At 42.6% G+C, this 12,893-nt stretch overlaps 1 protein-coding gene across 1 annotated transcript in view; it reads left to right on the top strand.

Annotated features, from left to right (window-relative positions):
- Positions 1-12,893, top strand: part of LDHD (lactate dehydrogenase D) — a 521,655-nt gene that overhangs the window by 492,975 nt on the left and 15,787 nt on the right. The gene's annotated exons all lie outside the window — the stretch shown is intronic.

Raw genomic sequence — 12,893 nt, 5'->3', positions numbered from 1 at the left:
TGTATCTAGAAATACAAGAAAGTGGTGTGTATTTGTGCAGAATTGTGGCAGTAAAGTTTACGCTCAACCACTATCCATGAGTGATCTCTATAGTGCTTATGATTCAGAATCAATAATGCCTGTTTCTACGGGTCACACTCCTTTCAATGACAATTTAGAGTATGGGCTTCCTACGCCATAAGCATTCATGGACTATATGCCTGGAGCTATGGACCCTGACCAAATACCGATAACAGCTATAAAAATCGAACCATCCCTCTGGTCATAGTTTAGATCACAATTGTTTTTCAGCTACTTTGACTCTGTTAAACTCTGTGAATCTGAGACTAGTATTGTGATAGTTCTGCTAAATATAAAAAGGAAATTTGTAAACTCCTGATTAACTATAGACAAATAGATCTGTTAAATGCTGTTGGCAAGATATGCGCAAAAAGTATTCTAGAACAGGTACAATCTTGATTCCTTAAAAATTATATTAACTGTTTTTAAAGCCAACTGCTCACTCCTTGATAATATTGCCATAGCACAGACTGTACTTAAATATATACCCCCTTGATACATATGTTCACTAAACCAGCCAATTAGTGTATTTGACCTTCCTTAACTTACAACAGCCTTTGATCGAGTTGACAGATTAGATTTATGGAAAAAAACGAATGGTTCTTAGATTCCCTCTGATCTGCTGCAATTCCTCATTGAGCTACATACCTCCACCTGTTGCCAGGTCTTGTTTGGTGGGGACCGTGGTCTTTCTTCAAATATCTATGCAAATAATGACCTGAAGCAGGATTGCGTGCTTACCCTTCCCTTGTTTTCTTTCTACATCTATGACCTGCCACACAGGTTGCATCAACCAGTACATGGTGGCCCCAACGTCGGTGAAAGAGTATGCATCTTGTTCTGTGCAGATGTCATAGTAATCTTTGATCTAACCCCCAAAGGCCTCCAAAATTGTATGAGCATTTTTCAGCAGTGTGCTTTAGATTATGTCCTGCAAACTAATGCATCAAAAAATAAAAGTACTAATATTTAGGGAAAAGAAACGTAGAAAGCAAATACATTACAATGGTCATTAGAATGTGAAAAAATAAAATTTGTGAAAACTTACTTTTATTTTAGGAGAACATTCAGTGGAGTGAGACTTACCACTCTTTCTGCAGAAACTCCACTCAGGCTCTCAACCTTGATGGGATTTCCCCATCTTATTTTGAAACTATAACATAAGGACAGCTGGAAGTAACTGGTCCCCAATGTTATTATGAAATATGATATGGAGGATTATTCTTACTCAGATGAATTCAAAGTGATTACAAGTTCAGCACTGATAATAAAAAATCACAACCATACCTTGAGCTGTTGCTTGACCAAAAGGTAAGGCATATGCTCTTATTTTTCAGTGAAAATTCCCTCCCATTAGGAGTTGTAACAGAAGCGTGGGGAAAATACCTAAATAACCTTTTAAGGATCGTATTTCTACTCCTTGTAATAATGGACTACAAGATTTCAATCACGTTATATTTATTTGTCTGGCCATAAAATCTCTGTAACAACAGTTTTTCTTAGGTTTGAACTTTTATGGTAAGCGAAGCACAGCCTTTCATTTTATCCATTTTATCACCCGAAAATGAACGAAAATGAACGAATAGGGTTTAATATTTTTACATTTTCAAAGGTTTTTCCCTCTTAGTAAACCTATTTTAGTGAAAGGATAAGATGTTTGTGATTAAATTGTTGTACCCTTCTCATTTGCTGTGTAAGGCTTTTCTATTTTCTTTTCTTTTTTTAATTAGAAATATATATTCTGTTCTGTTGACCTTTGTTGTCAAGGTCTAAAACAACCATAAATTTGATTTAAATATATGTTTAAAAATAAATCTTTATTCGGTCAATCAAAAGTTACCATAAAATTTACAACAAATACAAGAAATAACTGTGCAGTTAAAAAAGTAGTACAATTTAAAAATAACACACGAAAGTCCAATAAATATGAAAACTGGCTCAAAAACAAAACAATCAGATAAAATGATCAAATTGAGGGTTGTCAAAGTTCACAGTAATACAGAGTGCAATACATATTTTATGAAATACATCCTACGTAAAAGAATATGAAATAGAGAAATCTACTGCCAACCTTGTTATAAAAACACCCACCATTGTATTGCACTTTGTATATAAATTGCTACCACAGAACAGATGAGGGGTGAGGAGAGTGATTGTATTAAAAACATTGCCTGCCTACATTGCCTGTAATTAGCTGGTCTTAAAATAAACGTTTCTTCAGTACAGTATAACATTTGCAAAAAAACAAAAAGTGTATAGTGCTTTGAGAAGAATAGGTGCAAAAGCAGACAAGCAAGTTATTAAGAAGGGAACCTGACTCTGGGAAAGCAGCCAGAAAATGTACTGTATTCAGCCTCTGTGTTGTCAATAACTGTCAGACTCCTCAATTTCGAATCCTCAGGGCTGTGCCAATGCTCAAAGTGGGCCCACCTCTGAATTGACCCAAGTCTGGACATGTATATACACACAGACTTTTGGGGCAATTGAGCGGGGGAAGGAAAGGGTAGGAACTGCGGGGAGGGAGACCTGCGAGGGATGCAAGGAAACACCATGAGAATTCTGCTATCAAATCTCAATTCTAACAATGACAGTTACTTCCACCGGATACTTCTCAATACAACAGTCCCTACCTGTAACAAATAAAGGTGAAATAGAAAACATCAGAAGAGAGCAGAGGGTGGTGGCACAGTCAGAACAAAGCTCTATCGATAAACACAAAACAAGAAAGAATACATGAGTGGGTTATTTCTTGTTGTCCCCTCGTTTGCTCTTCACAGAACCTCCACGTGTTTGCTAACAACACCTACCAGGGATTCTTGTCCTGTAAACCTTGCTTTGCCTAGGTATGCCCTCCGTGTTCCCCTTAACGCGTTCTCTCTCCTGTGTTAAAGAATAAGAACAAAAACAAAGAAGAACAGCCAAAGCAAAAAAAGGTACTGGGCCAGAAGACTCTCTGTCAACTCTGGAACAAGGGGAAACATTATTGTTCACGTTGCCCCTATTTGCCTTGTACACGCTGAACACAGTTACTATTGGGGCGATACAACAAACCACACAGCCAGGCTGCAATCCAAGAACCATGTTGTGTTACCCCCCACAAGGTTCAACAGTTCAATCTAACAATCCGGCAGCAATAGTCTCAACAGCCGGAAGAAATCGCGGGTGCTTTCCCCTTGCATAAAACCAGGTTTGGCAAATGGTTTCTCCAACAGGGAGAGAGCGCAGCCCAAGCGCCCCAGTGGGGTCGCGTCACCGTGCGTCTCGTCCAACAGAGGAGTCTATCGTATCGGTTGATCCCGTCACCGTCTTTTGAACAAATGGAGGTTTGGAAGAATTGTGCCTGGTGCACTCTTACCGCCCAACGGAGCAAGTCGGTGAGACGTCCAACTTCTGTGAATCCGGGTCGAATAATCGGCAGCGCGGTCTGGTTTTCTGGCGTCTTTATTCCTGTTTCTGGCGCTGCCACCGAGCCACGCAAAATGTGACTCGCGTTGCTCGCTGGGAAACGTAGTCCTACTGCGATCCCTCTACTGCCGGTTTCGTATCAGGAGGACAGATAGTGTTTTACCGGCAACAGGATCCTGGTAATAACAATCTAAGTTGCATATTCGACACCCAAGTGAGATATGGTTCAGTACCTGCTGAGGTTCTTATCGGTTCGTAGTTTAAGACTGTATATTTCCTGGACTCATTATTTGTTCTCCTGGCATTACAATAGGCCATAAAGGAGGCCTTTGGGGAATTTATACTGCTGGCAGGGAGATTCTCTGTTTTGTGAAATAAGTCCGGGTTTTGCAAATACAACTAACTTCTTTAATATATGACAGGCACCGAATTTTTAAAGCTTGATCTAGTTTAATACAATCTAATAAAACCAATTGGTTAAATATGGTTTCCTTCTTCATCCATACCTTCACCCACAGTGAAATAGGCTGGAGCTCAGTTGAGTCACTGATATATTCAAGCCCCAATTCTGCATGACAAAAATGAGTGGCACGGCCAGCAATTTTCTTGTGAGCCCGTTCTCGATCCTCTGTTCAAGAGGGTAATCTTTTGTGCCCCAGGGACCAGCACCTTAAGTAACAATTGAACGACATTTGGCGTTATACCCCGTAATCCCTTCTTTAAGGTTTGATGCCAAGCTTGGAGGCAAAACTAATAATGCCAACAATACTGCTTGCAAAGCCAACTGCTTTAGCCCGTTCAAATGAACCCCATCTAACCTATCGTCGAATAAAACACACAGATATGGAAATGGTTATACAGTGCAATCCATATACCATAATATGTGTTTTGGCCTGTTATCATGTCAGATCTAAATTTGCCATAAAAATGCAGAATTGGTCCAGCAAGCGTTGGAGACGTAATGGAGTCCTGGTATGTATATCTATCTATCTATCTATCTATCTATCTATCTATCTATCTATCTATCTATCTATCTATCTATCTATCTAGCTATCTCTGTCTCCAGTGGCAGTCGCCTGTTTCAGTTAGGACCATGGTCCCATAGGAAATCGATTTCTTGGTTTGCCAATAATTTCGCCACTGTTTGACAAATCTTTAAAAGCTTTAAAAAAACAAGTCTCATTCATCTCAGCTCCTTCCTGGAAAGTTTTTGTGGTGACCGTCAAGCAGGGGGCCAAAAAAAGGGGCCGATTCCCAAAACATGTTTCCCTCATACAATCTTCCATTGTAAAATTGTGCCGCTAAACTGCAAATGCACTTGAACAGAATTACACCAAATTTGGTAGAAAACTAGATCTTGATCCAGAACATGTGCTTTTTGTGTTTTGGTGTAAATCCATTCAGTAGTTTTTGAGAAATTAAGGCTTAAAATGTTTGCATATATAGGTAGGTGAAATCCTCCGCTGATCCAGCAGACCAAAAGATCTGATTGGCTGCTACAACATGAACAAAGATGTTTCAGCAGCCATTTTAGGACTCAGTCACACAGTTTTCAGTCCAGGAAAAATAATGTGAAAATGATATAGTGGGCAGGGCAGAGTTACACTGCCATCCTAGGCCTGGTGAGGGGGATCCCAGAGGGGCCAAAAATATATATATTTTTGACTGTATGATCCGCAGTTCTGTTTTAAAAAAATAAAACGACGGGCATCTGCCCTTTTCAAATATTAGCCACCCTCCACCAAGGTTGGGGCAGTGCTGGGGGGGGGGGGGGGGTTGCAACTATTATTTCTGGGGAGGGCGCATGAAGTCCATATTCCAGAGCTATTTTAAGGCCCAAAGGGGATCCATACCCTTGAGCTGATTCGTTTTTAAGGGTTGTGGGGAATGTGCCTCCTCTCTGATCTTCTGTAAGGCCCCAGGAACCTCATCCACTGTAATCGAAGTAATGTTTTTGGTGAGAGAGCATGCAGGCCCCCTCCCCAAGCCTCCCCATATAGTCAAAAATTCTTGAACAGCATGTCTGTACCCAACATTTTGCTTTGCTAGAGTCTCAGAATTACTTACATGACTCCCAGTCAAGGTTTAGAATGGGGCACAGTACAGAGTCCTCCATCCTGGGAGGTATAGAACATCTTAGACAGCTCCTAGATGAAGGCGAGACAGCAGCGATGATTTTACTTGATCTCAACACTGCCTTCGATACTATGTCCCACGACATATTCGCGGAGAAATTAGCTCATCAAGGAATCCTGGGACCAGCACTATCTTGGTTTTCATCTTCTCTACAGGGCTGCACCTTTCAGGTTTCTTCAGGCAGTTTCTCATCCATAGGTTATGGTTTAACTTCTGAGGTTCCTCAGGGGTTGGCCTCGAGTCCGGTACTTTTCAAAATCTATGTGCGCCCTCTAGCTGACCTGGTAGAAAGCTGTGGTCTTACTCTATGCTCTTATGCTGATGATGCCCAAATCATCTTCTCTTTATCATCTGCTCAGGACCACAGCTCCACGTCTTTGAATTCCTGCCTGGCTCGGTAGCCTCATGGATGAGTAACAATTCACTGAAACTTAATGGTGAAAAAACAGAGGTGTTGATCTTAGGGAAAAACCCGTGTCTCTGGGGCAACAGCATATGCCTTCTGCTCTGGAGGATGCTCCTATTTCTGGCCTCAAAGTTAACAACTTAGGCTTCTTGGTAGGCTCTAAGCTCTCCATGAGGCTGCAGGTGGCAAGGGTTTCTGGGACGTATTTCGCACCGTTAAAGTGGTTACGGAAATGTATTTGGCTTCTTCCCGTACCTGTCCAAAGAACCATCATTCAGGGTCTTATTTTGTCCCGCCTGGATCATGGTAACATCCTTTAAGTGGGGGTTGATAAAGCCTCCATGAGACGCCTGCAGGTTGTGCAAAATGCAGCCGCTAGGCCTATCTACAGACTGCCAAAACATACCTCGGCCACTTTTCTTCATTGTGAGCTCCATTGGCTAGATGCAAAAAAAATTGTCCAATTTAAGGCCTTGTGCTACGTCTTTAAAACCAGGGCTGGAACCTCCCCTAACCACATCAAATGCTTTAAGAGCAAACTTACCCACATGGGAGGTCGTTTCCTCACGTGCCTGGGCCCTAAGCTCTGGAACGCTCTGCCAGAACATCTGAGATTCTGCACTTCATTGCTCTCCTTCCACAGACAACTAAAAACTTGGCTGTTCTGAATCTATCTGAGCTGGGAGATACTCTTCTGTTGCTTAAAGCACCAGGAAATCCTGAGTGGGTAGCTGTTTGCGCTTTATAAGTATTTAATTAACTAAGCCTTTGTAAGGCAACGGGGTCCCCATCACCCGGGGATGGTATTTTTATTGGGAGGGGGCATCAGGCCCCGCTCCTCGAGCCATAGAATGGCCCCAGGTACTCCATCCCTGAGGTCTGAAGAGGGACAGTGTCCCAGGGACCCCATTCCCTGGTGCACTGTCTTGTTCTCTGCCGGGGAGAGTGCAAGAGCAGGGAATATAAATGTAGTTCCCTGCCTCCGCTCTTTGTGGGAGAAAACATAGCTTTGCTTCTGCCTGACTTGAGTAGAGAAAAACAGCTGCTCCAGCCATATGGAAGCAAAGTAACAGAGCTAACTCCTGTCTCACCCAGACAGGGTGCTGACTGTAGGGTAGGCTGGGGCCATGAGGTGCATGAGCTTTCCCCCTAGTCCCCAACATAGAAATTGTTTTGGGCGCCCCGGGTGGCACACATGGTAAAAAAAGCAGTGGCCAGCTCCCGCTGACACCCAGGATGGATGCTGGCTGCTTGCCTTCGGCTGTGCGATGCGGGCGGTTGAGAGCCCCTGAAGGGTTTGGCGAAGGTTAGGCCTTGCGTCCAACCCCACGCCGCAGAGGCCATGCGTGCGGGGGTTGCATAGTGATGGACATTTTACCAGTTATAGTTATCTAAAGCAACTATAACTTGTGCCCTTAAGTAACTAGAACTCGCTTCCTCACCATGCACTGCTCATTACCACACACATTACATCACTCATGTCATGCTCTATGATATCATTGATAACATCACTGCAACATCTGAAATGACGTCATTGACCGAACATGGCAGGGGCCCGAGTCATAGTTACTTGAGATAACCATAACTCGTGAATTTGTATTTTTTTTGTTTGAAACGATATGTTTTAGCTGACATTTCCACCTACATATAATGTCCCTTTAATCTTAGTTTTTTCCAGTGAATTATTTTATTTTTAAATGTAAAGTAAGTTATTATATTGGGGACATGCTGCTGGACTTTGCCCATCACCTGCCCTTTAAAGACCAGAATCCAGAGGGGTATTGGAAGGGGAGGTGCTATAAATTGGCACATGCTTCTCCATTGCATGGGGCGGGCGCTCTCCCAGTCCAGGACGGGCCCATCTGAGCCTGTCTGAGGCAGATTTCTCACAAATGGCACCTTGACTCCAAGCTTTTAGGATAGGTAGAATAATAAACTGACTGGAAGTTTCTTCCATCAACTCCAAGAACTGAGTCAATAGGCCTTGCATATCAAGTAACATATTACACTTACACTTTATAATATCACTTTCTCTGGGTCCTTACCATTCTTACATAAGAAACCTGACTGGCTGAATGGGAGGACCAAAAGTAAACATATCCACCAACCTAGGTGGAAGAATGGTCCTTAGAAAGTTTGTTCTTGTTAGATGTATCTAAAGGGAGTCCTCACCCTTTGACCCATAAACTAAGAAGTGAAGTGTGAAGGAGTCCACTCCTCTAATCTTAGATTTTTAATTACATTAGGGTCAAAATAATATGCCCCAAAGAGTCCAAAATAGGGTTATGCAGGACAGTCAATCTCACAGCATCCTTAAAACCCTGATTGCCACCAGTGATGTCTGCATCAATGTGTTGTCCAGAAGGAGAATTTAGAGTCAGTTTATGGAGTCTCTTAGAAAAGAATCGTCAACAAATGCTATCATTCTCCTTTTAGAAATGGACAATCCCTTTCCCTCATGAGTGACAGAGGCTTCTCAGCAATATATTTCCTTTTGGATGCACACTTCTTCCCAATTCGGATCTCTGCCAGACCTTCAGTAAAGTGCACCTCCTTTCTAGGACATCGAATCAAAAGAGCTGTTACCCTATCCGAGAAGCTGATTGAATTGCCATGGATCTCATAACTGCTTTATTATTGGAAGGCACCACCTCCTCCGCATTATTGCAGGGGTCCAATCCCTGAACAGGATTAACCACCGTATGAATCACTTCACTCTCCACTACAGAGAATTAAGGGGTCATCTCCTCAACAATCATCCTAGATTCAGCCAAACGGAATTCCCTTGGGCCACTTCTGTCTGTGACTTCTTTTTTACACATCTCTTAACTAAGAAAGAAACAAAAGGCGAGCAGTCTCAATATGACCTGAGTTCAAGGAATAGCATATCATTAAATCCCAAAATCCCAATAAAAGGAAGCAGATTTCACAGTCATTACACCAATTGAAGAGGAACAATGTTTCCTCACCAAGCTCGTACTCGACTGAGCCCAACCAAGCGGACGAAGGAAGCAAGGGACAAACACACCTACTCTCCTCCTAAAAAGAAAACAGACATGAAAGAAGAGTGTCTGAGCAAAATTGCAACAACGCACACAGTCATCTTCACAGTCACAGCTGACACCAAAAAAACGGTTGGTTTACGTACCGAGCTCCCACTCGAGCACCTCACTAACATCATCTCTAACTCACTGAATAGAATAACTGAATAACTAAACCATACCCATCAGCATATTAATAAATAAAAGACTTTCAGAAATATCCAAATAAGTTTGAAGCTCCACCACCTTTCTTCTGAAACAACAGAGATTCTACAAGAAAAAAGGTACAACTGATCTTTCCCTGGGATTCCCCGAATATTTGGAACACCTTGCCCCCTGAAGTCAGAATGAATCCCACAACTATTTCCTTCAAGAAAGAAGTCAAGGTACTCCTCATGAACAAATGTCTTCCTAGATACTGAGATACCCTTCTTACCTCAGTCACACTTATGACTACTCTCACCAGCGGCTTCAGTGTTTTAAACTTTGCAGTCCTGACTCTACCCTCCTGTTTCTTGACACTGCCTGGTCCTACAGTTTTATTGACTGTGATATTTTGACTGTTATTGAGTTATCCCCTCTGCTCTTGAACATTGCAAAGCAGACCCTCCCTTCTCTGGGTGCTGACTAAGGGCCAGATGTACAAAGTATTTTTGCATGTGCGAACGGGTTTGTGACCCGTTTGCGCATGCAAAAATACCTAAGGGCCATGTACAAACCCTAATTAGCGATTCGCAATTTATTTGCGACTCGCTAATTAGGATTTGCGACTCGCTATTAGGAAGAGGCGTTTCACGGGCGTCCCTTTCTAATAGCGAGTCTGAGCCCTATGTATGACTGTTTTGCAACTGCAATTGCGGTCGCAATTTACCACCTACTTCAAGTAGGTGGTAAAGCATTTCTGAACGAGAAGACGTTCCCAGGGGACCCCTTCCCCTTTGAAAATGTATGTGAAAATATTTTTTAAGGGCAGGCAGTGGTCCCATGGATTTTTTTAAATGTGTCCCATTTTCCTTTAAGGAAAATGGGCTGCAAAAAAAACCCCCAAAAATACTGCTTTATTGAAAAGCAGTCCTGGACATGGAGGTCTGCTGAGCCCAGCAGGCCACCATCCCTGGGAGGGCCGGCCATTCCCAATGGGGTCGCAAATTGCGAGTGGCTCATTAATGTTAATGAGCCTCGCATTTTGCGACCACATTAGGAATCGCTTACAGTGTCTCTGACTGTTGTACATATGCTCTTGCGGCTCGCAAATTGCGACTCGCAATTTTCGGCAATTTGCAAGTCGCAAAAGCAAATAGTCTTACATTTGGCCCTATATCCTATATATGATCTGTAATGTAGTTGTAACTTTTGTCCTATAGAATGTGCCTATAAGAAAATCCTTAACTCATTTGGAATGTATAAATTATGAATTATAGTACATACCTTTTGACCATTTTTGGCTGTAGCTATGTAGATTTTATGGATTTTATATATATATTTAATAATGTAAGTAATTATATTTTATTGTAAGTTCTTTTATGGTTTATGTGTTTTATAAACCGAATAAATATGATTGACTTGACTTGAAGATATTATTTCAGTTCCTAACTATAACGTCACATTAAACTTTTTCAGTGAATACATGTATTAAAAATGAATTATACCTACGCTTAAATATATATGTGTATATATATATATATATATATATATATATATATATATATATATATCCAAACGAAAAAAGCACCCAACGCTTGAAAGCGCCACACATCGTCGTGTAATCTCCTTTTATTTTGCAGGGTAACAGCGCGATCATCTCACTTATCACAGCACGATAACACCAAGTTCCATACGCGTTTCGGGCATGCAAGTGCCCTTGTTCACCGGCGTGGTTTTCATGGAGAGAGGCAGCAATAGTTCATCTCACACCTGTGATTAGTTTATAAAGTCCGCCCTCATGGGCGTGTGCAGCAGTGCATTGTGGTTATTGCAGTTTTCATATCAAATATTTCCTCTGTGGATGCTGCAATTTTCTCCGTAATACTAATTTCAATTACCACAGTGGGTTGCTGTTGTTTTGAAAGGCAATCACTCTGCTTAGTTTTCCTCAAACAAAGCGGAACACGACGTTCCAACTGCGCCCTGTTAATCATGGCGCTGGACCTGCCTCGTCTGCAGTGGGGCGCTTCCGCGACCTGGGTAGGCCGCTACATATCCAAACGGAAGCGCCCCACTGCAGACGAGGCAGGTCCAGCGCCATGATTAACAGGGCGCAGTTATAACGTCGTGTTCCGCTTTGTTTGAGGAAAACTAAGCAGAGCGATTGCCTTTCAAAACAACAGCAACCCACTGTGGTAATTGAAATTAGTATTACGGAGAAAATTGCAGCATCCACAGAGGAAATATTTGATATGAAAACTGTAATAACCACAATGCACTGCTGCACACGCCCATGAGGGCGGACTTTATAAACTGATCACAGGTGTGAGATGAACTATTGCTGCCTTCTCTCCATGAAAACCAAGCCGGTGAACAAGGGCACTTGTATGCCCGAAACGCGTATGGAACTTGGTGTTATCGTGCTGTGACAAGTGAGATGATCGCGCTGTTACCCTGTGAAATAAAAGGAGATTACACGACGATGTGTGGCGCTTTCAAGCGTTGGGTGCTTTTTTCGTTTGGATATATATATATATATATATATATATATACATACACACACACAGATATATAATATTAAGAATAATAATTATGAAATTTACCTGAAGTAATGACTGACAACCCTACATTATTAATGATGGATTCTGCAGAAATTATTTGAAAGGAAGAATATTTTACAAGCTAGCGTTATAGTTTAATTATTGCATAAGTAGCTTCAGTCCATAGAGGTGGCTCAGTACTTTGAGATAGATCAGTGCTTATATATAAAAAGAAGCTCAGTGTTTGAGCAGCATTGGTACTTCGAGATAGTTTGGTTCAGTTTAGAGATGCATATAGCTTACTTTGCTCAAAACTTAGGGCCTCATTATGGTAGCTCTAGGACCGCCACCGACAGGCCATCGGTGGTGGTCCAATTGCGACAGCCCTTCGGTCCGACTGCCACATTCCAATGCTGGCGTTCGGATAACAGCGGTCAGAGTCAAGACCACTGCCTCTGTCCGAGATCCCGACGGGACGGCAGTCGGAGTCACGACCCTGAATGGCAGTGGTGCTGAGCCAGGCACAGCCATCGGGATTTGGATATCCCATTCCGACAACCTGTTCATGGCAGGAACACTGCCATGTAAAGGCTGTCAGAAAGGAATATTGGGGGCCCCAAACAGGGCCCCCGTCCGTCGTGGGCCACTGCAAAGTGGCCCTGGGGGCACATGTAGTGCCCCCACTCACCTCCATGCAACGTGTGTCATGCACAACATGTTGCATAACACATGGTCCATATGACGTGCAGGAGGTGCTCAGTATCATGGCGGCTAGTGCTTTGGCCCTTTTCCTTGGCCGCAGCACAAGCCACTGTGATGCAGAGCACTTTCCGACTGCCAACATGATGGTCACATCGAAATGCGGCAGTCGGACCGCTGCCTGCTTGTCGCCCAGTCTCCTGACTGCTGCAAAAGCGGGAGGCGGTCCGACTGGCCACCCTCAAAATCAGGACGTTAGTTTGTTAGTGTTTCATGAGTGCCTGGAACTTTTTATGATCTTCGTTCTTAGAGTGGTCATAATGCTTGGTTCCTAGAGAAGCCTTGATTCTTTAAGATGAATTGGTATTATGAGACAATCAATACTAGATCCTCAGTTGCAAATTCTTCATAATTGCTTCATAAGTTACCACATCTAATAAATAGATATACCCTGTGGTTTGA

Source organism: Triturus cristatus, chromosome 12 (assembly GCF_964204655.1).
Source record: "Triturus cristatus chromosome 12, aTriCri1.1, whole genome shotgun sequence".
In the NCBI taxonomy this organism is placed as follows: Eukaryota; Metazoa; Chordata; class Amphibia; order Caudata; family Salamandridae; genus Triturus; species Triturus cristatus.
Note: the sequence above shows the minus strand (reverse complement) of the source record. Positions and strands in the feature narration are given on the sequence as shown.